This window comes from Cervus canadensis, chromosome 25 (genome assembly GCF_019320065.1).
Source record: "Cervus canadensis isolate Bull #8, Minnesota chromosome 25, ASM1932006v1, whole genome shotgun sequence".
NCBI classification, from domain to species: Eukaryota; Metazoa; Chordata; class Mammalia; order Artiodactyla; family Cervidae; genus Cervus; species Cervus canadensis.
Window position 1 is genome coordinate 14,395,488 of NC_057410.1, and position 23,483 is coordinate 14,418,970.

A 23,483-nucleotide genomic window follows, 5' to 3' on the forward strand; every position below is an offset into this window, starting at 1 on the left:
CGACTGAACGACTGAACAACAGAGAGATCTCAGTTCAGAGGTACTCACACTGTAGCTGACAGTTGACATGTGAATTCAATCAACCCCATGAACTAGCTTATCATTTTTATGCATTTCAAGGGTTCACTTAGTTAAATTATCAATCACATTTCACTTTTAATTTAGTTTTTTGTTAAATTATAAAAATTTATCTTTAGAAATTGAGATACAAATGTAACTTTTAGAAAACTTTCCGTGAAATATTACATATTTATTGTCAAAAAATATTGCACTTTCTTTTAGTCCCAAATTTTTTCAACCTTGTTTTGTGTAGCTCTTGGCAACTCTTGTCAATAGTAAGACGGTCTAACTTACTTTGAGGACATAAATGAATCAGAGGGAACATAATTTTAAACTTACCCTGAGAGGAAGAAAATTGAAGAGTACCATTCAGTTTCCTTTGAAGTCTGCTCTGTTATATATAAGACACTCACATGCAGAGCACTCTGGGGTGAACCTGAAAGCAGAAACAACTCATGACATTAATGGCCGTGTGCTCACACGACCAGATTATGGACTGTAGCCCAGTAGGCTCCTCTGTTCATGGGATTCTCAAGGCAAGGTTACTGGTGTGAGTTACCATACCCTGCTCCACGGGATCTTCCCAGCCCAGGGATTGAACCTGGGTCTCCTGCATTGCAGCAGATTGTTTACCATCTGAACCAACAGGAAAACCACAAGATTATCTACTGTCATCAATTTGTAGAGGGGCACCATCTGTATCTCCTGAGAATTTATGATCAAGGGGAAAGACACATACAGCTCATGGAGCTTGCTGAAACTCAAGTCCATCAAGTCAGTGATGCCATCCAACCATCTCATCCTCTGTCATCCCCCTTTCCTCCTGCCTTAATCTTTCCCAGCATCAGGGTCTTTTCAAATGACTCTGCTCTTCACAACAGGTGCCAAAGTACTGGAGCTTCAACTCAGCATCAGTCCTTCCAATGAATATTCAGGCCTAATTTCCCTTAGGATGGACTGGTTGGATCTCCTTGCAGTCCAAGGGACTCTCAAGAGGCTTCTCCAACACCACAGCTCAAAAGCATCGGTTCTTCAGCACTCAGCTTTCTTTATAGTCCAACTCTCACATCCATACATGACTACTGGAAAAACTATAGCCTTGACTAGATGGACATTTGTTGCCAAAGTAATGTCTCTGCCTTTTAATACACTGTCTAGGTTGGTCATAACTTTTCTTCCAAGAAACAAGCGTCTTTTAATTTCATGGCTGCAGTCACCATCTGCAGTGATGTGGGAGCCCAAGAAAATAAATTCTCTCACTGTTTCCATTGTTTCCCCATCACATTTGCCATTAAGTGATGGGACCGGATGCCATGATCTTAGTGTTCTGAATGTTGAGTTTTAAGCCAACTTTTTCACTCTCCTCTTTCACTTTCATCAAGAGGCTCTTTAGTTCTTCTTTGCTTTCTGCCATAATGGTGGTGTCATCTGCATTTCTGAGGTTTTTTATATTTCTCCCAGCAATCTTGATTCCAGCTTGTGCTTCATCCAGCCTGGCATTTTGTATGAAGTACTCTGCATATAAGTTAAACAAGCAGCATGACCATATACAGTGTTGACTTATTTCTTTTCAATTTGGAACCAGTCTGTTGTTCCATGTCCAGTTCTAACTGTTGCTTCTTGACCTGCATATAGATTTCTCAGGAGGCAGGTCAGGTGGTCTGTTATTCCAACTCTTGAAGAATTTTCCACAGTTTATTGTGATCCACACAGTCAAAGGCTTTGGCACAGTCAATAAAACAGAACTACATGTTTTTCTGGAACTCTCTTGCTTTCTCAATGATCCAATAGATGTTGGCAATTTGATCTCTGGTTCCTCTGCCTTTTCTAAATCCAGCTTGAACATCTGGAAGTTCATGGTTCATGTGCTGTTGAAGCCTGGCTTGGAGGATTTTGAGCATTACTTTGCTAGTGTGTGAGATGAGTGCAATTGTGCAGTAGTTTGAACATTCTTTGGCATTGCCTTTCCTTGGGACTGGAATGAAAACTGAGCTTTTCCCGTCCTGGGGCCACTGATGAGTTTTCCAAATTTGCTGACATATTGAGTGCAACACTTTCACAGCATCATCGTTTAGGATTTGAAATAGTTCAACTGGAATTCCATCATCTCCACTAGCTTTGTTCGTAGTGATGTTTCCTAAGGCCCACTTGACTTTGCATTCCAGGGTGTCTGGCTCTAGGTGAGTGATCACACCAACATGATTATCTGGGTCATGAAGATCTTTTTTGTACAGTTGTTTGGTGTATTCTCGCCATCTCTTCATAATATCTTCTGCTTCTGTCAGGTCCATACCATTTCTGTCCTTTATTTTGCCCATCTTTGCATGAAATATTCCCTCGGTATCTCTAATTTTCTTGAAGAGATCTCTAGTCTTTCCCATTCTGTTGTTTTCCTCTATTTCTTTGCATTGATCGCTGAGGAAGGCTTTCTTATCTCTCCTTGCTATTCTTTGGAACTCTGCATTCAAACGGGAATATCTTTTTTTTTCTCCTTTGCTGTTTGCTTCTTTTCTTTTCTCGGCTATTTGTAAGGCTCCTCAGACAACCATTTTGTCTTTTTGCATTTCTTTTTCTTGGGGATGGTCTTGATCCCTGTCTCCTGTACAATGTAATGAACCTTCTTCAGGCACTCTGTCTATCAGATCTAATCCTTTGAATCTATATGTCACTTCCACTGTATAATCATAAGGGATCTGATTTATGTCAAACTTGAATGGTCTAGTAGTTTTCCCTACTTTCTTCAATTTAAGTCTGAATTTGGCAATAAGGAGTTCATGATCTGAGCCACAGTCAGCTTCTGGTCTTGTTTTTGCTGACTGTGTAGAGCTTCTCCATCTTTGGCTGCAAAATATATAATCAACATGATTTCAGTATTAATCATCTGGGGATGTCCATGTGGGGTGTCTTTTCTTGTGTTGTTGGAAGAGGGTGTTTGCTATGACCAGTGTGTTCTCTTGGCAAAATTCTGTTAGCCTTTGACCTGCTTCATTTTGTACTCCAAGGCCAAATTTGCCTCTTACTTCAGGTATCCCTTGACTTCCTACTTTGGCCTTCCAGTTCCCTATAATGAAAAGGGCATCTTTTTTTGGTGTTAGTTCTATAAGTTCTTGTAGGTCTTCATAGAACTGTTCAAGTTCAGTTTCTTTGGCATTACTGGTTGGGGCATAGACAGAAATCATTCTGTCATTTTTGAGGTTTTCAACAATTAGGACTTTATTTTATCTCTACTATTTTATTATCCTCTTTAATTTCAGTATGCTCTTATTTCTCTGCATCACTGTATAATTATAAAAAATGTAATTGCCACTAGTTAATAAAAGGTACCTGGTGCATTTTCAAAAACCTTCCCATGCAACTAGTACACTTTTTAGAACTTTTTTTTAATCATAAATGGAGTTTTTACTCATCAGCAGTGAAAATGACAGTAATAATACCTTGAGAACTTGGGATTTAATTTTAAGCATACTACTTTACAACATAAATTGAAAATAGGAAAATGGAGATGGAAATGAAGATTTTTGTTTTATTTTAAGCACATCAAATTACTCAGATTGTTTTTGTAGTACTCTTGTGATTCATGAAGTACTTCTGTAATGAAGAATATCTGCTGTGAAATGGTCAAGTGTTCAGTACTTATGTTTGTGCTAAGACATAAGACCTTTTCAAAGGTCAGTCTTTTGAGGTTAGCATCTGAGGACTACCTGGCTTTATCCTTCTTTATTTTTTTTATTTCCCTATGATTGTGTCACTGGACTACTGCAAGGACATCCCCTGATGCCCATTATCATTATCAAGGCACTTTACATCCATCTTAGTGATGAGTTGCTTAGAAACTGACTGGTTGATGAAACCTATTGGATCTCCTCTTTGCCTTTTTGGAATATGTCGGAAACTAAATGGAGTAGGTTTGATTTTTCACAATATTTTAGCATTCTACCATCTCTGAAGGTTTATAAGCAGTTTTATTTATACCCCAACCACAAATGCCAAAGAAGCTGAAGTTCAACGGTTCTATGAAGACCTACAAGACCTTTGGTTTTGAATAGGTCTTATTTTTTTTTTTTAACCCAGACTTCCTTGAATAGGTTTAATTTTTGTTCTTCAACCCCAGACCTCCTTGTGACTTACATTACTTGGAAGTTAATTATAACTTTTACTATATCTTCAAGACATATTATTCTTAATATTTGAAGATTTGTTTCCCATATTAGATCTTAGAGAGCTCAATCTTGATCAGTCTTTGTAACTAGTTAATTAAATTATGCTGTTAGATTATTGGTAAATAGGTGTGATTTCTATCTCCAGCAAAAGGGTTTAAAATTCATCTGGAACCACACAGCTTTCTACTACACTTGGTGTCTCAGTTGGTAAAGAATTTGCCTTCAGTGTGGGAGATCCAGGTTTGATCCTTGGGTTGGGAAGATCTCCTGTAGAAGTGAATACAAGCTACTCCAGTGTTCTTGCCTGGAAAATCTCATGGGCAGAGAAACCTGGCGGGCTACAGTCCATGGGGTCGCAAAGAGTCGGCCATGACTGAGCGACTAACACTTTAATTTTCTAACAAAGAAAGGCAGTGTTTGATAAGTGACCAACAAGTACAGAGAATACGGAAGTTCAGGAAGGAAGCAAAAATCATATCTTTGATGTTATTGAGGAAAGGATAACCATGATAGATTTCTTGGAGATCGTGCAGGGATAAGAGAATGCAGACCTTTCTAGATGGAGAAAATACATTTTGTGTTATTGCCTTCCTTTGTCTGGCTGAGTTCCTTTAGGGTATGATCATTCTAGATCTATCCTTGTGGCTACCAGTGACTGTTCTGCCCATAGTCCGAGTCCCTGGTCGGGAAAGAAGACTCCTCGAAACAATGCAACTCGCAATAGGGGAATTTATTACTGACTCGAGCCAGGGCCTCCCGCCCTCACCAGGTGTGTGAGGACGAAGGGCCCTGAGTCCCAGTTCTCTCGGGTATTTATTAGGTCAAAATAAGCAGCAGGTAGTTGGCGCAATCGGATTGGTTACACAGTGGGTAGTTGGCGCAAGCAGATTGGTTACACAGTTGCAAGGTAATTTTTGTTGGCCCAACGTGGGGCTTTCAGCTTTCCCCTGATAGGTTCCCTTTTTTCTGGCTAGGCATATGTTGATTGACTGGCTCCAGGAGGCCTGATAATTATGTCACCCTGGGAAACCAGGCCTACTCCTAATCTAGGCTGCCTGCCATGGCGTTAGCTGTGACAGCCTCACATTTCCCCCCTGTCTGTTGTTCAAGTAGAGGAATCTTCCTCTTTACCCTGTGAAATTGACTGATATTGTTGTCTCAATACCATAATTTGGATGGTATTTAGGCGCTCCCTAATAAATGAGACCAGACGGTTTAAAATGCATGGACCAAAGATCAGTAACAATATTAATATTATGAGTGGACCCAGGAGGGTGGAAATCAAAGTGGTCAACCAGGGGGAGCGCTGAAACCAAGATTTAAACCAGCCTTGTTGGGCTTTTTGTTTTCTCTTCCACTGGGCTAGTCTTTCTCTTACTTTCTGGAGAGATTTTTGTACCATCCCTGAATGGTCGATATAGAAACAGCATTTTTCTCCCAGTGCTGCACATAATCATCCTTGTTGCAGAAACAACAAATCTAAACCTCTCTTATTCTGTAACACTACTTCAGCCAAGGAGCTCAAGGATTCTTGGAGATGTGAAATGGACTGTTCCCGTGGTTTCACAACCCCAAGTGGCGCAATAAAAAGAGTCAACTCCCCCACATTTTTCAATTTGGTTCCGATCCCTTCTTCCCCCCGGGCAGACATAGACAGGCACCTGTTCGTAGTACTGTGGGCCTTTTCGCTCACAGTTACAGGTGAACAAACAGAAAGAGCCATGGGCAAAGAACTTGGTCAGTTGGTGGGGACCAAACCCATTACCGTCAGCCGCCAGCACGCACAAATCAAAGGTCAGTACTGGCCACCATGTCCCTTTGGGGGCCACGTTGGAGCTCGAATTAAGCACTTCTCCAGTCTCAGGATTGTAGATCACCCAAGTCAGGTTAGCTGGCTGATGGGAGTTGTGGCTGGTTGCTCCTGGGCCGATGAAAACTGTTATCAGCAGGAGAGTTAAGAGGGCTCCCGTCATACGAGTTTCAGTTTTAAAGGATTTGATGGGTGAGGTCTTGCCTCCCACTCTGCTTGCGCCTTCTCCTGTTCTTCCGGGGTGGCTTGCCGCATGTGATTGCAGTGAACCCAGGGCCCGATCCCGTCGTCCTTAACAGCAGTAGGAGTGGTAAGGAGAACAACATAAGGGCCTTTCCATCTAGGTTCTAATGCTTTAGAATGGTGTCTTTTTACCCAAACCCAATCACCCGGGCCAATATTATGTGAGGGGATGGTCCCCTTGCTTGGACCCTCATGTATCTCTTGAATTAATTTCTAAACATGGTTATGTACCTTACTTAATGCCATCAGTGTTTGCTGAAATTGTCCCAAGGTAGGGGGTGGTAGGCATTTTCTCTCAAATATAGGACACACAGGAGGGGGTCTTCCATACAGAATCTCAAAAGGGGTAAGATTCAGCTTATAAGGGGTGTTACACACTCGAAAGAGCGCGAAGGGAAGGAGGGTCACCCAGTCCCCGCCAGTCTCTATTGCCAACTTTGTCAAAGTTTCTTTTAGGGTCCGATTCATTCTTTCAACCTGTCCTGAGCTCTGGGGATTATATTCACAATGAACTTCCATTTTGTCCCCAGAGCTTGGGCCAGCCCTTGTACAATCTGGCTCACAAAGGCAGGTCTGTTATCAGAGCCCATAGTCACTGGCAGCCCGTACCTAGGCACTATCTCTTTTAAGATCTTTTTAGCAACCACTATTGCTGTCTCTCCCTTAGTGGGGAAGGCTTCTACCCACCCCGAGAAGGTATCTACCAGAACCAACAGATAGTGATACCCGTACTTGCCTGGCCTTACCTCAGTGAAATCTATCTCCCAGTGTTGCCCTGGCTCTTCCCCTCAGTACCTCGTTCCAGTGTGCTGCCTTTTCCCTGTCCTCATCATCTGGCACGCTTTGCAAGCCTGGATTATCTCTCATACAGTTGCATTTTGTCGAGGGAACCTCAGGCAGGACGTCCGGAGACGTGTCAAGGTCTTTTTCTCCCCCAAGTGTGTAGTTGTGTGCAGGTGTTCACATAGGTGATGACCCATGATGGCAGGCAATATCAGGTTGTTGTTTTGATCTCGGTACCATCCATCTTTGTCATCCTTCTGGAGGGTGGTATCCTCGTTGATCCAAACGAGGTCAGGGAGGGAATAGTCAGGGACTGGCGGCAGAGTCCCCATACCAGGAGGTGGAAGTCCCACAGCTAATATGGGGGCGGCGTAGTCCCGGCTGGCCGCTTCTCGAGCAGATGCATCAGCAGCCCAATTGCCCCGTGCCCTAAGGTCTTCTCTTTTCTGGTGACCGGAATGTACAATTGCTACTGCCCGGGGCAGTTGAACAGCTTTCAGGAGCCTGGGGATCTCGGGCAGATTCTTGACTTCTTTTCCCTCCGCTGTTCTAAATCCCCTTTCCTGGTATATCGGACCTTGAATATGGACAGTGCTAAAAGCATATTGGCTGTCCGTAAAAATGGTGACTCTCTTCCCTTTTGCTTGTTCCAGAGCCTGTATTAGGGCAATCAATTCTGCTTTTTGCGCAGACGTGTTTGGGGGGAGTGTCTCAGCCCATATTGTCTGCCCTGAATCATCAACTATGGCGGCTCCCGCCTTCCTTTGCCTGTCTTTTACATAGCTGCTCCCATCAGTGAACCATACTAGCTCACTGTTGTTTAGCGGCACATCAGTTAAGTCTTTTCGAGCCTCCAGGGCCTCAGCCAGTATCTCACTGCAATCATGGAGAGGGTGGTCCTTCTCTGGGTTAGGTAGAAGCGTGGCTGGATTCAGGAAGCAAGGGGTCTGAAAACGCACCCATGGGGCATCAAGCAGCAGAGCCTGGTAATGTGTCAAACAGGCATTGGAGATCCACTTACCTGGCGGCTGCTTTAGAACCCCTTCAATGGCGTGGGGGGTGTAAACCCAGAGTTGCTGTCTATACGTCAACTTGTCGGCGTCGCGGATGAGGAGGGCAGTGGCTGCAATGATGCGGAGGCAAGGGGGCCACCCAGAGACCACCGGGTCTAATCGCTTTGAAAGGTATACTACCGGCCGCTTCCATGGTCCCCATTGTTGCGTCAAGACCCCCTTTCCTATCCCTTGCTTTTCATCTACAAACAGCTGGAATGGCTTATTTGGGTTAGGCAGGGCAAGGGCTGGGGCTCTAGTAGGGCCCGTCTGAGTGTCTGGAAAGCCTGTTTCATTGGCTCAGTCCAAGTCCAGTTTGGGGTCTCTTTACTTCCCTCATACAAGGGCCAGGCCTTCTCAGCAAACCCCATGATCCACAGTCTGCAATATCCAACAGTCCCCAGAAACTCTCTCACTTGGCGGGGGGTCTTGGGCTCTGGTATCTGCAATATTGTTTCTTTCATGGCCTGAGTTAGCCACCTTTGTCCCTGCCTGATCTTATACCCCAAATAGGTGACCTCTTGCTGGGATATCTGAGCCTTCTTTGCGCTAGCACGATGTCCCAAGGTGCCTAGAGTCTGTAAGAGGTCACCGGTGGCACGGCTGCATGCCTCCTCTGTGGTTCCAGCCAAAGTAAGGTCATACACATATTGCAGCAGGATGACCTCTGGGTGGCGAGTCCGATATTCATAGAGGTCTTCACTCAAAGCCTTATTAAACAATGTAGGGGAGTTTTTGAACCCTTGTGGGAGGCGGATCCAAGTTAGTTGTACTACCGGTTGGCCTTCCTCCTCAGTCCACTCAAAGGCAAATATCTCCTGGCTCTGGGCCGCCAGGGGTAGGCTGAAAAAGGCATCCTTCAAGTCCAACACAGTGTACCAAGTGTACTCAGGCAGCAGACTGCTCAGGAGGGTATACGGGTTGGGGACAGTAGGGTGTATGTCACTCACCCGCTTGTTGACTTCTCGTAGGTCCTGGACAGGTCTGTAATCCGTACTCCCCGGCTTCTTCACCGGTAGTAAGGGGGTGTTCCAAGGGGATTGGCACCGCTTGAGAATTCTGGCATCCATGAGCCGTTGAATGTGGGGAGTGATCCCCCGCCGAGCCTCCTGGCTCATAGGGTATTGCCTCACCCTCACAGGAGCCACCTCAGCTTTTAGTTTGATGACGACCGGATGTCTCTGTTTAGCCAGTCCCATTCCTGCTATTTCTGCCCATGCCAACGGGTATTTGTGGATGCACGGTTGTATATCTGGTGCTATAACCTCTGAGGGCTTAGGCACAAAAAGTCTGTATTCATCTCTTAAAGCTAGAGACAAGACATGTATCGGCTGTCCAAGTCCATCCGTGACTGACATTCCCCCAGGGTCAAAATGGATCTGAGCATTAACTTTAGTCAACAAGTCCCGTCCAAGTAGAGGGGCTGGGCATTCTGGTATCACCAAAAACGAATGGGACACCTGGTGGGTCCCCAGATTTACTTTCTGTTCCATGGTCCAACAATATCTTTTTTTGTCCCCGTGGCTTCCTTTCTTCTGGGGTCTCTCTATTATTAAATACCTTTTCAGCTGCTTTCAGTAAGTCTTGTATTGTCTGTTCTCCTAACCCCTCTATCTTTTGTAATTTCCTCTTAGTATCTGGGTCTGCCTGATTCACAAACGCTAGTAGAACTGCAGTGCCTGATTCCTCAGCCTGGGGGCCCATAGGTATATATTGCCTAAAGGCTTCCATTAGCCTCTCTAGGAAGGCTGACGGGCTCTCAGTGGGCTCTTGCCTTACTAAATTTACCTTTGCCAAATTTGTTGGCTTTCTAGCTGCGGCCCGCAGGCCAGCCATTAGAGTCTGGCGGTACACTTGGAGACGCTCCCTACCTTCCACTCGCTCAAAATCCCAGTTAGGCCGCAACAGAGGAAACCCCTCGTCCACGAGATGAGGCTGGGCGGTTGGCCTCCCGTCGACCCCCGGGACCCGTTTCTGCACCTCTGCCAGGATTCGCTCCCGTTCTTCCGTGGTGAAGAGCACCTGCAACAGCTGCTGGCAATCATCCCAGGTGGGGTTATGAGTGAACAAAATGGGAAAAGGGCCAGTATTGATAGGTTCGCTCTCCGTCCGGGTTAGCTGGTCCCACCCGGACGGGGAGTGCCTGTACAGTAGATGAAGGTAACTCTGGGTCCCCATGACCTTGCTCACCCCTATTTCCTCTATTTCTTCTCCGGGGTCAGGGTTTCTTTATCCCTTCTGATTCATCAGGGGGCCCTTCCCCCCGGGGGCACCTGCAATGGAGGAGGGGCATATGGCGGGGGGCCTAATTTCCGTCTCCAAGTCAATCAGGTTCCGGTCGGAGGATTCCTGCAAGACTGGTTTTGTGCCCTTATTCTTCTTGGCTTCTTCTGGGGCAGTGGGAGTTTCCATAACCAGGGCCTGTACATTAGGAGAATCAGGGAGTTTGTGAACAAAAGGTTTTACCCATTCGGATGGATCTTTTACTAGATCTTGCCAGACCATAACATATGGGACTTGGCTCGGGTGGCCCCAGGGATCAGGAGCCATAACTTTTTCTTTCACCGCCCGAATAATAGAAGCTTGAGAAGTTTCCTCTGGAGGCGATCCAACTTGGAAGGCGGGCCACTCTGCAGAGCAAAAGGTTATTAATTTACTCTTTGTAACCAGTAGCGACAGATCATACGCTCTAGCCCTGACATCCGAGAAATGATCAGTCATGAGAGAGAGTGAGGTAGATTTTCCTTGCCCCATAGCGAGAGTCAGAAGAAAGTCACCGAGAATTACCACCAATAAATCCTATCGGGAGTGGTGGCGGCCAGGAGGTTGGGCTTGTGGTATGCTTCGTGGAACTATTTGAGTGCCTTAGTCGTTGCACGGAAGTTTTCTTGTTGGGGGCGGGCACCCTAAGGGTTTCTAGCCCATTCTGTGACCCCCTTATCCTTTCACGGGAGTCTTCCAGTGGCAGGCGCCCTATCGGCTCTTAAGTGCCTGTCCCGTGCCCACACAGACGGGTTTTTATTTGGCCAGATTCTTGGTTTAGAATATGAGAAAAAAGAAAAGAGTTTCACCCTCTCGGGCTCCCATTACTGGGCTGACTTGTTGGGAGGCCTTCAGAATCCGTCAGGGAGTAGCCCTGGCCGGGACTCGTCAGTTGCCCCGACAACTGTCTGCCCGTTCACTGAAACTCTCAGAAACAGAAATGAGGAAGTAGACAACGAAACAACGAGACAGGAGACAATGCCGGCAGTTATACAGAAAAACACACAGACAGACACACATCGGCCGATAACACAGATCCTCTGGAGCAAGGGTCACCTTACCGAATGGCGTCCACTGTTCCCCAGATTCGGGCTTAGGAGAGGAGGTCTCCTTCCTGCAGAGCTGGCTGCCTTCCAGCGCCCTCGCTGGCCTCGGCCTCACGCCAGCCGGAATGGCCAGTCCGTTCCCTCATGGAAAGCTTTCCGTAACGCCAGACACCTTCCTGCCTTTTAGCAGGGCCCCGGATTTACTCTGGACTTTTCTGCACCAGACACCTTCCTGCTTCACAGCAGGGCCCCGGATTTACTCTGGACTTTTCTAGACCTGCCTGAGCACCGGTGCTATTACCTGTCCTTTTTCCCCTTTGTTCCAAAGAGCATTCTTTCCCGGTCAAGGGATCCTGGACGAGCCCCCAAATGTTCTGCTCATAGTCTGAGTCCCTGGTTGGGAAAGAAGACTCCTCGAAACAATGTAACTCGCAATAGGGGAATTTATTACTGACTGGAGCCAGGGCCTCCCGCCCTCACCAGGTGTGTGAGGATGAAAGACCCCGAGTCCCAGTTCTCTCAGGTATTTATTAGGTCAAAATAAGCAGCAGGTAGTTGGCGCAATCGGATTGGTTACACAGTGGGTAGTTGGCGCAAGCGGATTGGTTACACAGTTGCAAGGTAATTTTTGTTGGCCCATCGTGGGGCTTTCAGCTTTCCCCTGATAGGTTCTCTTTTTTCTGGCTAGGCATATGTTGATTGACTGGCTCCAGGAGGCCTGATAATTATGTCACCCTGGGAAACCAGGCCTACTCTTAATCTAGGCTGCCTGCCATGGCATTAGCCGTGACAGCCTCACAGTGACATAATTTCCTTATTTCAGTTTTGGTTTTTATAGCTAATAAGTCCATTGTATATATGTAGCACATCTTGTTTAAGCTTAATCTGTCAATAAAGAGTTTGCTGTCTCTCTGTGTGGGCTGTTGTGAGTAGGACTTCAGTGCTAGCTGGGGTGGATATGCCTCTTTGAGTGATGGATTTCTTGGGCTCTAGGCCCAGACGTGGGAATGTCAGATCATAGAACTAGCCTCTCTTGATAGTGTATTTTTAGGCATCCAGAGACTGTCCATTATACTGGGTGTTGTCAGTCTGCCTTCCCACCTACCGTGTAGGGGCGTTCCCTTTCCTCAGACTCTCCTGCCTTTAGTGCTTGTAGCCTCCTGAGGATGCTCTGATGGGACTGATGGGACTTGATTTCTTGTTTTCATTTTGATTGGCATTCCTGCAGTAATTAGGGATGCTGAGCATCTTGTCCTGTGCTGGAGGTTTGGGTCTTTGTTTTTCTCCGGGAACGGTGTGAGGAAAATTTACCTGTAATAGTTGGCTTCCTGAAAGCTGGTTGTGTTTGGAATTTATTTCTGCAATTCCTGCCCCAGGGCATGTCCTGAGGACAGCTGTCCTTAACAGACCCCAACGCTTGAGAAATAGAGGTGCAGCGCTGGAGGCGCAGTTGTAGTTACAGAAAGTGTCCACAAGATGGCAGCACTTTCCCCGGGCCACCTCTGGTTCCTTCGGCAACCAGAGTCAGGGCAACTAGGCTTCCTGGGCTGTGAATTGGAGTCGAATGTGCCTGAGCAACAAATTAAGGGATTGTGTCTCACTTCTTTCCCCTAAAGCTTCACCCCTCCCCTCCAGATTCATTCCAACCGGGGCCACAGCACCCTGCTGAGGGGCCTAGGGGGCTGCACTCTCAAAAAGGAAGCTTGCGCTGGGGACCCCAGCACCAGAGGTCCTGGAGGCTAGGTAACATTTCCAAGGTCCTGGAAAATAGAGGTTTGGGTCCCCATCTTTTGGGAGCAGTAGGGACTCTGGTCTCAGTCAGGAAAACCAGACAGAAGAGGTTTAACAGGGGTCTCAATTAAGGGCTCATTGCTCGGCTGTCTCAACTCCACTCCAATCCAGCGATGGAACCCAAGCCTACTCAGGCTCCAGGGATGGAATAGCAGGGCAAGTCAGGAAGGCTGGAGGGAATAAACAAAGCAATGCTTTTATGTTCTTTAATTTCATGCCTCTGCTATGTTGGAGTATATTAATTTTGCAGTTTTCTGTTTGCTGTCAGTGTACTGTTGCCTGATTCATTTATGGCATATACACACAGCATATCTGTTCTATTCTTTTGCCATAGAGGTTTTTGCAGAAGGTCAGCATAGTTCTCTGTGCTGATCATCAGGTCCTGGTGGAGTATCTAGTATAGACCCAAATTTCTCTGTATGTATTATTCCCAAAATTCTAATTAATTCCTTGGCTTTTCCTTTTTTATTTTTTAAAAATTCTTGTGTTTGAATTCTCAGAGTCAATTTTTGTGTTGTAATTTAGTTCCTTTTTATCTCTTTTTAAATTTTGCCTAGAAGGGACATTATTATATGCTCTTATCTTCCTCTGTCCGGCTGATTTCAGTTAGTATGTGATCCTCCAGCATCCATTTCTATTGCTACAAGTGGAATAATTTCATTGCCAGTATTTCGTGGCTGAATAATCGCCCGTTGTCTATAAGTACCAGGCCTTTTTTAAGCTTTAATCTATCGGTGGACATTTTGCTGGGTCTTTGTCTTGGCTCTTGTAAGTAGTGCTGAAGTGAATGTTGGGGTGATGTGAATTTTTGAATAATGGTTTTCTCAGGATATAGGCCGAGATGTGGGAACGTCAGATCCTGGGGTCAGCTCTCTTACATCTTTTTTTTCCTGCTGTGCAGAGGCTGTCAGTTCTAGTGGCTGTTGCCAGTGATCCTTGCGCCAACCGTGTGGGGCTGTCCTGTTCCTCTCTGCTCTCTCCCACATATATCATCTGCAGACATGTGAGAATGGCCATTCTGACTGGTGGGATTTGATTTCTTGTTGTCATTTTGATGAGCATTCCTCCTGCAATAATCAGGGATGCTGAGCATCTTGTCTTATGGTGGTTAGGGCATTTTTTCTTTCTTTCTTTCTTTTTTTTTTTTTAGTTAGGCATGTGTGGAAATTTTAACTTTCTATTGGCATCTTGCACGTTGGGCATGTTTGCAATTTATTTCTCTAATATTTACCTCAGGACCTTTCTTGAGGCAAGCTGTCACTGACGGCACCCCCGCCCCCTTGTGAAATGGAGGTACCTGGAAACGCCTTTGGTCAAGTTGTAGTTACGGAAAGTGTCCACAAGGTGGCAGCACTTTTGATGCTCACTCTGGTCCCTGGGGCAAACAGCCATTAGGGAAAGCCGGCTTCCAGGGTTGTGAAACATTTAAGGGCTTGTGTCTCACTACTTATTTCCCCTAAAGCATCACACACACACACACACACACACACACACACACACACCTTCCAGACTAACCCCAGCCGGACCCACAGCACCTCGCTGACTGTCCTTCAGTGCCTAGACGTCTGCACTCTCAGGAAGGAGGCTTGAGCTGGGAACTCCAGCCTCAGGAGACGTGGAGGTGAGGCGACTATTGCCCCCAAGGTCTCCGGGGACTTGATCCCACTCGGGCCTCTGGTCCCAGCCAGAGCACAGCGGACAATATAGGCTTAAAGAGGGCTCAACGACCACCCTGGCAGGCTGTTTCAAAAACACAGCAGTCTGGCCTGGGGACCCCAGCCTGCACGGGCTCCAGGACGGATCACACCCCAGTCAGGGAGATGGGAGGGAATAAAGCAGGCGTTGCATTTCTTTTTCTTTAGCATCATGCCGATGCCGTGTTGGAGCACAGTCGATTTGCAGTGTTGGGCTTGTCCTCAGTGTACAGCCGCCCGATTCAGGTGTAACACATTCACGGTGTATCTCTATTGCATTTTTGAACTTTTTACCGTAGAAGGTAGAGAGGAGTGCCAAGCATCGGGTCCTTGTGATTTATATATCTCAGATACACTTTTCTATGTATGTAAAGAAAGGAATTTTGGAGATAATTTTTGTGGATTATCTCTTGGAGATACAGATTTCTGTCTTTAGAGATACAGATTGCTGTCTATACATGGAAGATAGAAAGGATGGAAGGGGACAATCACTGTAAATTATATATGACAATACAGATTTCTTGTGTATGCAGGCATGGACATCCTAATTCATTCCTGGGCCGTCACTTATGTTTCTCTGGAACCCTTCCTTTGACTTTGAATTCTCATTTTGGGTTGTAAGCTTGTTGCCTTGTATGTCTTCTTTTATTTTGCCTGGAAGGTACCTTGTATACCACGGTCTTCCTCTGCATGACAGACTTCCCTTACTGTGTGATCCTTCAAGGACCATCCCTGTGGCTACTACTGTCATAACTACCTAATTTCAGGGATGGTTTTTTATGAGTGAGAAATAGTCTACTGTATATATGTACCAGACCTTGTTTCAGCTTTAATCCCTCATTGGAGGTTTAGTTGGTAGTGTCTCAGCTATCAGAAGCAGTGTTGAAGCTTTGTTGGGGCATCCATGCCATTTGATCAATGGTTTTCTCAGGATATAGGCCAAGGTGTGGGAATATCAGACCCTAGTTCTAATCTGAGAGTCTTTATTCAGGCATTCAGACACCGTCCATTTTACTGACTGTTGCCAGTGTATATTCCCAGACAATTTAGGGGGATTCTTTTTCCTCCAGGCTCTGTCCCACATTTATTGGTTGTAGATTGGTGATGATAACCACTGTGACTGGTGGGATTTGATTTCCCACTGTCATTTTGAATGGCACTCCTCCAGCAATTAGGGATCCTTGGTATCTTGTCCTGTTGTGGAGGTTTGATTTTGTTTTGGCTTTTTTTTCCCCTAAAAAAAGGAGAATTTGCCTTTGACAATTGGGTTACTGAAAGTCAGTTGTGTTTGGAATTTCTTTCTCCATTACATGCCCCAGGACATTTCCTAAGGCAGGTAATGTTAATTTCTGTCATCAACAGAAATCCAACCCTCGTGATTTGAGTTGCCAGTGAACACTGGAGAAAAAGTTGTAGTTACAGAAAATGTCTACAAGGCAGCAACATTATTCAGGCCTACGTTTGGTTCCTGGGGTAACCAAAACCTTAGGGAAAGTTTGCTTCTTGGCACTGAAATGGGGATGAGTGTGCATGAGCTAACCTGAAAGGGCTTGAGTCTCAGTAATCTTTCCCCTAAAGCATCACACAGCCTGCCCTGGCTAATCTCTCCAGACCATAGTATGCTGCTGATGGTGCTTAGGTGCTAATGCTAGGAGGCTGCACTCTTAGGAACGAGGCTTGAGTTAGGATGCCCAGCATTAGGAGAGGTCGAGGCTAGCTGAAATGTGCTTTCAAGTCCCTTGAGGCCTTGATGCCATGCAGGACTCTGGTCCCAGCCAGAACGTAGCAAACAGTAGACCTTTAAAAGGGTCAACCAAAGGCACCCTGCCAGGTTGTGTCAATCACCTCCAGTTTAGCTGTGGGACCCAAGCCTGTCCAGGCTCCAGGGACGTGAGAGCATCCCAAGCCAGGGAGGTCAGAGATAAGAGAGAAGACACTGCTTTTCTCTTCTTTTCCTACCATCTTGGTGCTGCAGTGCAGTACACTGAATTGGAAATCTTGTGGTTGTTGTCAGCATACAGCCTCCTGATTCAGGCATAAGTATTTATGGCATGGCTTATCTCTCTTTTTTTTTTTTTTGGCCATAGAAGGATAAGAAGAGTGCTGAACATCAGGTCCTTCTGAATTATCTATCTCAGTTATACTTTTCTGTGTATATATAGAAAATCTTTTCAAATGAGTCAGTTCTTTGCATCAGGTGGCCAAAGTATTGGAGTTTCAGCTTCAACATCAGTCCTTCCAGTGAATATTCAGGACTGATTTCCTTTAGGATGGACTGGTTGGATCTCCTTGCAGTCCAAGGGACTCTCAAGAGTCTTCTCCAACACCACAGTTCAAAAGCATCAGTTCTTCAGCACTCAGCTTTCTTTATAGTCCAACTCTCACATCCATACATGACTTCTGGAAAAACCATAGCCTTGACTAGATGGACCTTTCCTGGCAAAGTAATGTCTCTGTTTTTTAATGTGCTGTCTAGGTTGGTCATAACTTTTCTTCCAAGTAGTAAGCGTCTCTTAATTTCATGGCTGCAGTCACCATCTGCAGTGATTTTGGAGCCCAAAAAAATAAAGTCAGCCACTGTTTCCACTGTTTCCCCATCTATTTGCAATGAAGTAATGGGACTGGATGCCATGATCTTAGTTTTCTGAATGTTGAGCTTTAAGCCAACTTTTTCACTCTTCTCTTTCATTTTCATCAAGAAACTCTTTAGTTCTTCTTTGCTTTCTGCTATAAGAGTGGTGTCATCTGCGTAAGTCGAGTTCATTGATTATTTCTCCCTAGCAATCTTGAATTCCCGCTTGTGCTTCTTCCAGCCCACGCGTTTTCTCATAATTTACTCTGTATAAGGTTAAATAAGCAGACCATGGGGACAATATACACCATTGACATACTCCTTTTACCCTATTTGGAACCAGTCTGTTCGTCCATGTCCAGTTCCCTAACTGTTGCCCTTTCAACTGATCTGCACACAGATTTCTCATAGAGGCAGGTTCAGGTGTCTTGGTATGTCCATCTCTTTCAAATTTTCCGCAGTTTGTTGTGATCCCACAGTCAACAGGCATTGCTATAGTCAATTAAAGCAGAATGTAGGTTTGTCTTGGAACTCTCTTGCTTTTTCAATGATCCAGCAAATGTTGGCAATTTGATCTCTGGTCCTCTGCCCTTTTCTAAATCCACTATGAACCTCTGGACGACAGTTCATTATATGATGAGCTGGCTGGAGAACTTTTGAGCATTACTTACTAGCTTGTGAGATGAATGCTATTGTACCAGTAGTACTTGAGCACTCATTGAAATAAGACCCTAAGCTGGGACAAGATTGAACGGCTGGAGGGAAATACGACATGAGGATTAGATGGTTGGATTGCATCACCAACTCAAGATGGAGCGAGAATTTGAGTTAAATCGAGGATGAGTGAGAGACAGGGGCCTGGCGTGGCTGCATCGCATTGGGTCACAAAGGTCAGACACGACTGAGAGACTGAACTGAACTGATAGAAAAAACTTAGGAGATAATTATTGTGGATTATCTCTTAGAGTTACAGATTTCTGTGTATCTGTGCAAGGAAGGAAGGATGGAAGGAGAGAAAAGAATATTCCTTGTGGATTATCTATTACAGATTCACATTCTTGTCTATGAGGGTAGACAGAAATGTGTCTACACATTTCATTCAAGGCCATTCACATATTTTATTCCCCTGGAATCCTTTGTTTACCTTTTAATTCTCTGAGTCTCTTTTTGGATTGTAAATTTTTGGCCTTGTGTGTTTAATTTTATTCTGCTGGGAAGGTACATCCTATACCATAGTCTTCCTCTGCATGACTGACTTCCCTTTGCCTATGATCCTTCAAGGTCCGTCCCTGTGGCTCACAGTATCTTAATTCCCTAATTTCAGTAGCTGTTTTTAATGAGTGAGAAATAGTCTACTGTATATATGTACCGTGTCTTGTTCCCGCTTTAACCTCTCATTGGAGATTTTTCTGGTTGTGCGTCTTTGCTATTGGAAGTGTAACCAGGAAGGGTTAATTTTAAATTCACACTGCATCTGCGACTTTAACCCTTTTTGTTACTAAAAGCGTAGAGAATGGCCTGCAGCCTGCAACCCTCCGTGAAGGACTGGAGGAAGTGAAACTAACACATCCCCCTGCCTGAGGCTTGCCATTCTAGGGGACATTTGCAGACTGAATAGTCTTTTTTCCTTATTACCTCACCTCCCTGCCATCTCTGACCCACTAAAGGACCTGGCAACCAGGCCCTGACAAGATGGTTATTTTGGGGCACTAGCCTGCCTTCTTCTCAGTCAATTGGCTCCCTAATTAAAGTCTCTTCCTGCCTCAACACGTCATCTCTCAACGAATTCATTGGCCTGTCGTGCAGCGATCAGAGTGAGCTTGGACTCGGTAAAAATTTGGCTTAGCCTGCCAGAAGCCTTGTTACTTGTGGCTAGATGGCCCTGATCAGGGAATATTGGGGCAAGACCCTAGAAGCTGCTGGGACCATTTGTTGTCCTAATGTTCTTTCCTTCAAGATCCCCTGAAGAAGCGCCAGCTGCCCCCAGCGCTTGGCAGTTGAGACAAAGATCAGACAAACTTCTAGAGTCAGACTCGATTTGTAAGGTAAGTCTACCCAATTCCATAGACAATTCAGCCGGTTCATTTGTTTTGTGAGTCCTGGGTTAAGAGCCTATGGGCTCGATTCTGGAGGGTAAGTCGCTCCGGTGTGCACATCAGAAACATTTTTTCCTCCTCAATCTGGGCTTTGATTTACAGGACAAGACAATTTGGTTTGGGTACCCATTTGCAGAGGGGAGGTGTTGTTGGACTCCACCCTGAACTGATTTATTGGGAATGAGTTCTCATGGAGCAAGCTCACCCTCAGTTCAGTTCAGTTCAGTTCAGTTGCTCAGTCACTCAGTCGTGTCTGACTCTTTGTGACCCCATGGATTGCAGCACACCAGGCTTCCCTGTCCATCACCAACTCCTGCAGCTTGGTCAAATTCTTGTCCATCTGGTTGGTGGTGCCATCCAACCCTCTCATCCTCTGTCGTCCCCCTCCTGCCTTCAGTCTCTCCTGGCATCAGAGTCTTTTCCAATGAGTCCATTCTTCACATCAGGTGGCCTAAGTATTGGAGATTCAGCTTCAGCATCAGTCCTTTCAATGAATATTCAGGACCACTTACCTTTAGGATTGACTGGTTTGATCTCCTTGCAGGCCAAGGGACTCTCAAGAATCTTCTCTAACACCACACACAGTTCAAAAGCATCAATTCTTCAGCACTCAGCTTTCTTTATGGTCCAACTCTCACATCCATACATGACTGCTGGAAAAACCATAGTTTTGACTAGACAGACCTTCATTGGCAAAGTAATGTCTCTGTTTTTTAATATGCTATCTAGGTTGGTCATAGCTTTTCTTCCAAGAAGCAAGCATCTTTTAATTTCATGGCTGCAGTCACCATCTGCAGTGATTTGGGAGCCCAAGAAAATAAATTCTCTCACTGTTTCTATTGTTTCCCCATCTATTTGCCATGAAGTGACGGGACCGGATGCCATGATCTTAGTGTTCTGAATGTTACTGCTGCTGCTGCTAAGTTGCTTCAGGCGTGTCCAACTCTGTGCGTTGAGTTTTAAGCCAACATTTTCACTATCCTCTTTCACTTTCATCAAGAGGCTCTTTAGTTCCTCTTTGTTTTCTGCCATAAGGGTGGTGTCATCTGCATATCTAAAGTTATTGATATTTCTCCCAGCAATCTTGATTCCAGCTTGTGCTTCATCCAGCCTGGCATTTCGCATGATGTACTCTGCATATAAGTTAAATAAGCAGGGTGACAATATACAGCCTTGACATACTCCTTTCCCAGTTTGGAACCAGTCCGTTTTTCCATGTCCAGTTATAACTGTTGCTTCTTGACCTGCATACAGGTTTCTCAGGAGCCAGGTAATGTGGCATTTCAGACTCTTGTTGACTATGAGGGCAACTCCATTTCTTCTAAGGGATTCTTGCCTACAGTAGTAGGCATAATCGTCTTCTGAATTAAATTCACCCATTCTGGTCGATTTTAGTTCACTGATTCCTAAAATGTCAATTTTCACTCTTGCCATCTCCTGTTTGATCACTTCCAGTTGTTGATTAAAAAAGATGTACAACTTGAGAGTTGTGAGTTAAGTTTTATTTGGGGGCAAAATGAAGACTGCAGACTGGGAGGCAGCATCTCAGATAGCTTTGAGAGACTGCTCCAAAGTGGCAGTGGGGGAAGGTCAATATATAAGGTTTTGGTGAAGGGGGAGTTCAATACTGTGAAACACACATTTTACAAAAGATTTTTTGTTAGTCATGAGGACCTGATGTCACCATGAAGGGATTTAGTGCTTCTCTAGATATGAGGAGATGCAAGGATGGAGATCATAAAATCTGTTCTTAAAAACATCCAACTGTCTAAAGGCCTGTCCCACCAGACTCCCTGGAGCAAGAGTGCCTCACTCCACCCTGAGCTCCCTCTGGGCTTGTTGGAGGTCAGCAGCTATAGCAGCATGGGGTTCAGTCTCCATAGAGGCAGATGGCAAAGGCCTTTGTTGTTCACTTGTTGGCAATGCTCTTGGTAAGTGCCAGTTTGTAGTTGACACAGTTTACCTTGATTCATGGACCTAACATTCCAGGTCCCTAGGCAATATTGTTCTTTACAGCATCATACTTTTCTTCTAACACCAGACACATGCAACATCACCAAACGGCCAATACCCAAATCAAACTGATTGCATTCTTTGTAGCTGAAGATGGAGAATCAGTACACAGTCAGGAAAAACAAGACCTGGAGTTGACTGTGACTGAAATCATCAGCTTCTCATATCAAAATTCAGGCTTAAACTAAACAAAGTGGAGAAAACCACTAGGCCATCCATGTCTGACTTAAATCAAATCCCCTGTGAATATGCAGTAGAAGTACCAAATAGATTCAAAGGATTAGACCTAGTTAACAGTTCATCTGAAGAACTATGGATGGAGGTCCATAACATTGTACAGTAGGAGGCAGCAAACAAAACCATCCCAAAGCAAAAGAAAAGCAAGAAGGCAAAGTAGTTATCTGAGGAGGACTTACAAATAGCTAAAGATGGAAGAGAAGTGAAAGCAAGGGAGAAAAGGAAAGGTATATGCAACTAAACACAGATTTCCAAAGAACAGCACAGAGAGACAAGAAGGCCTTCTTCAATGAACAGTGTATAAAACTAGAAGAAAACAACAGAGGTGGAAAGACCACTTCTGGAAAATCGGAGATATCAAGGGAACATTTTGCCCAAAGATGGGCACAATAAAGGACATAAATGGTAGAGACCTAGTAGACACAGAAGAGATTAAGAATAGATGGAAAGAATACACAGAAGAACTGCATATAAAAGATCCAAATGAACAGCATGGTATGGTCAGCCACACAGAGCCAGACATTCTGGAGAGTGAGGTCAAGTGGTCCTTAGGAAGCACATGCTGTTAATAAACCAAGTGGATGTGATGGAATTCCAGTAGAACTATTAAAAACCCTAAAGAATGATGCCATCAAGGTGTTGCATTCAATACGTCAGCAAATCTGGAAGACCCAGCAATGGCCACAGGACTGGAAAAGATCAATCCTCATCCCAATTCCCAAGAAGAGTAATACTAAAGAATGTGCTAACCATCAGATAATTGCACTCATCTCTCATGCTAGGATAATCATGCTTAAAATCTTGCATGCTAGGCTTCAGCATTATGTGAACCAAGAACTTCCAGATGTCCAAGCTGGACTTAGACAAGGAAGAGGAACCAGAGATCAAATTGCCAACATTCACTGGATTATAGAGAAAGCCAGGGAATTCCAGAAAAACATTTACCTCTGTTTCATCAACTATATCAAAGCCTTTGACTGTGTGGACCATAATAAACTGTGGAAAGCTCTTAAAGAGATGGGAGTACCAGACCATCTTGAATGTCTCCTGAGAAACCTGTATGTGGGTCCAGAAGCAACAGTTAGAAACCTGTATGGAAAAACTGATTGGTTCACGATTGAGAAAGGAATACAGCGGGGCTGTCTGCTGTCACCCTGTTGGTTTAATCTATACTCTAAGCACATCATTAAAAATGCCAGGCTGTGGCAGGGGAGATACCATGATCACGAAGGTGGTTTTCCCAGGGCGAGGCTTATCCATTGCACTCCGGATGTGCTGACCCTTGCGATTTCCCCAAATGTGGGAAACTCGACTGCATAATTTGTGGTAGTGGGGGACTGCGTTCGCGCTTTCCCCTGGAAAAAAAAAAAAAATGCCAGGCTGGATGAGTTACAAGCTAGAATCAAGATAGACGGGAGAAACATCAACAACCTCAGATATGTGGATGACACCACTCTAATGGCAGAAAGTGAAGAGGAACTAAAGAACCTCTTGATGAGGCTGAAGGAGGAGAGTGAAAGAGCTGGCTTAAAACTAATTATTAAAAAAAAACCAAAAACTAAGAGCATGGCGAAAACAACACGCAGTTGCAGATGTGACTGGTGATGGAAGTAAAGTCCTATCTGTAAAGAACAATATTGTATAGGAACCTGGAATGTTAGGTC

General features: G+C 45.0%; 1 long non-coding RNA gene and 1 other non-coding gene across 2 annotated transcripts; both read left to right on the top strand.

Moving 5' to 3' along the window:
* The first annotated feature begins 441 nt into the window (after nucleotides 1–441).
* LOC122427441 lies at nucleotides 442–23,139 on the top strand. The gene is made up of 4 exons (XR_006265416.1): nucleotides 442–453; nucleotides 4,891–4,895; nucleotides 8,686–8,688; nucleotides 23,029–23,139. It is a non-coding gene; the product is annotated as an uncharacterized LOC122427441 (long non-coding RNA).
* LOC122427848 lies at nucleotides 23,017–23,177 on the top strand. Its single transcript, XR_006265556.1, has one exon. It is a non-coding gene; the product is annotated as a U1 spliceosomal RNA (small nuclear RNA).
* Nucleotides 23,178–23,483: the final 306 nt, after the last annotated feature.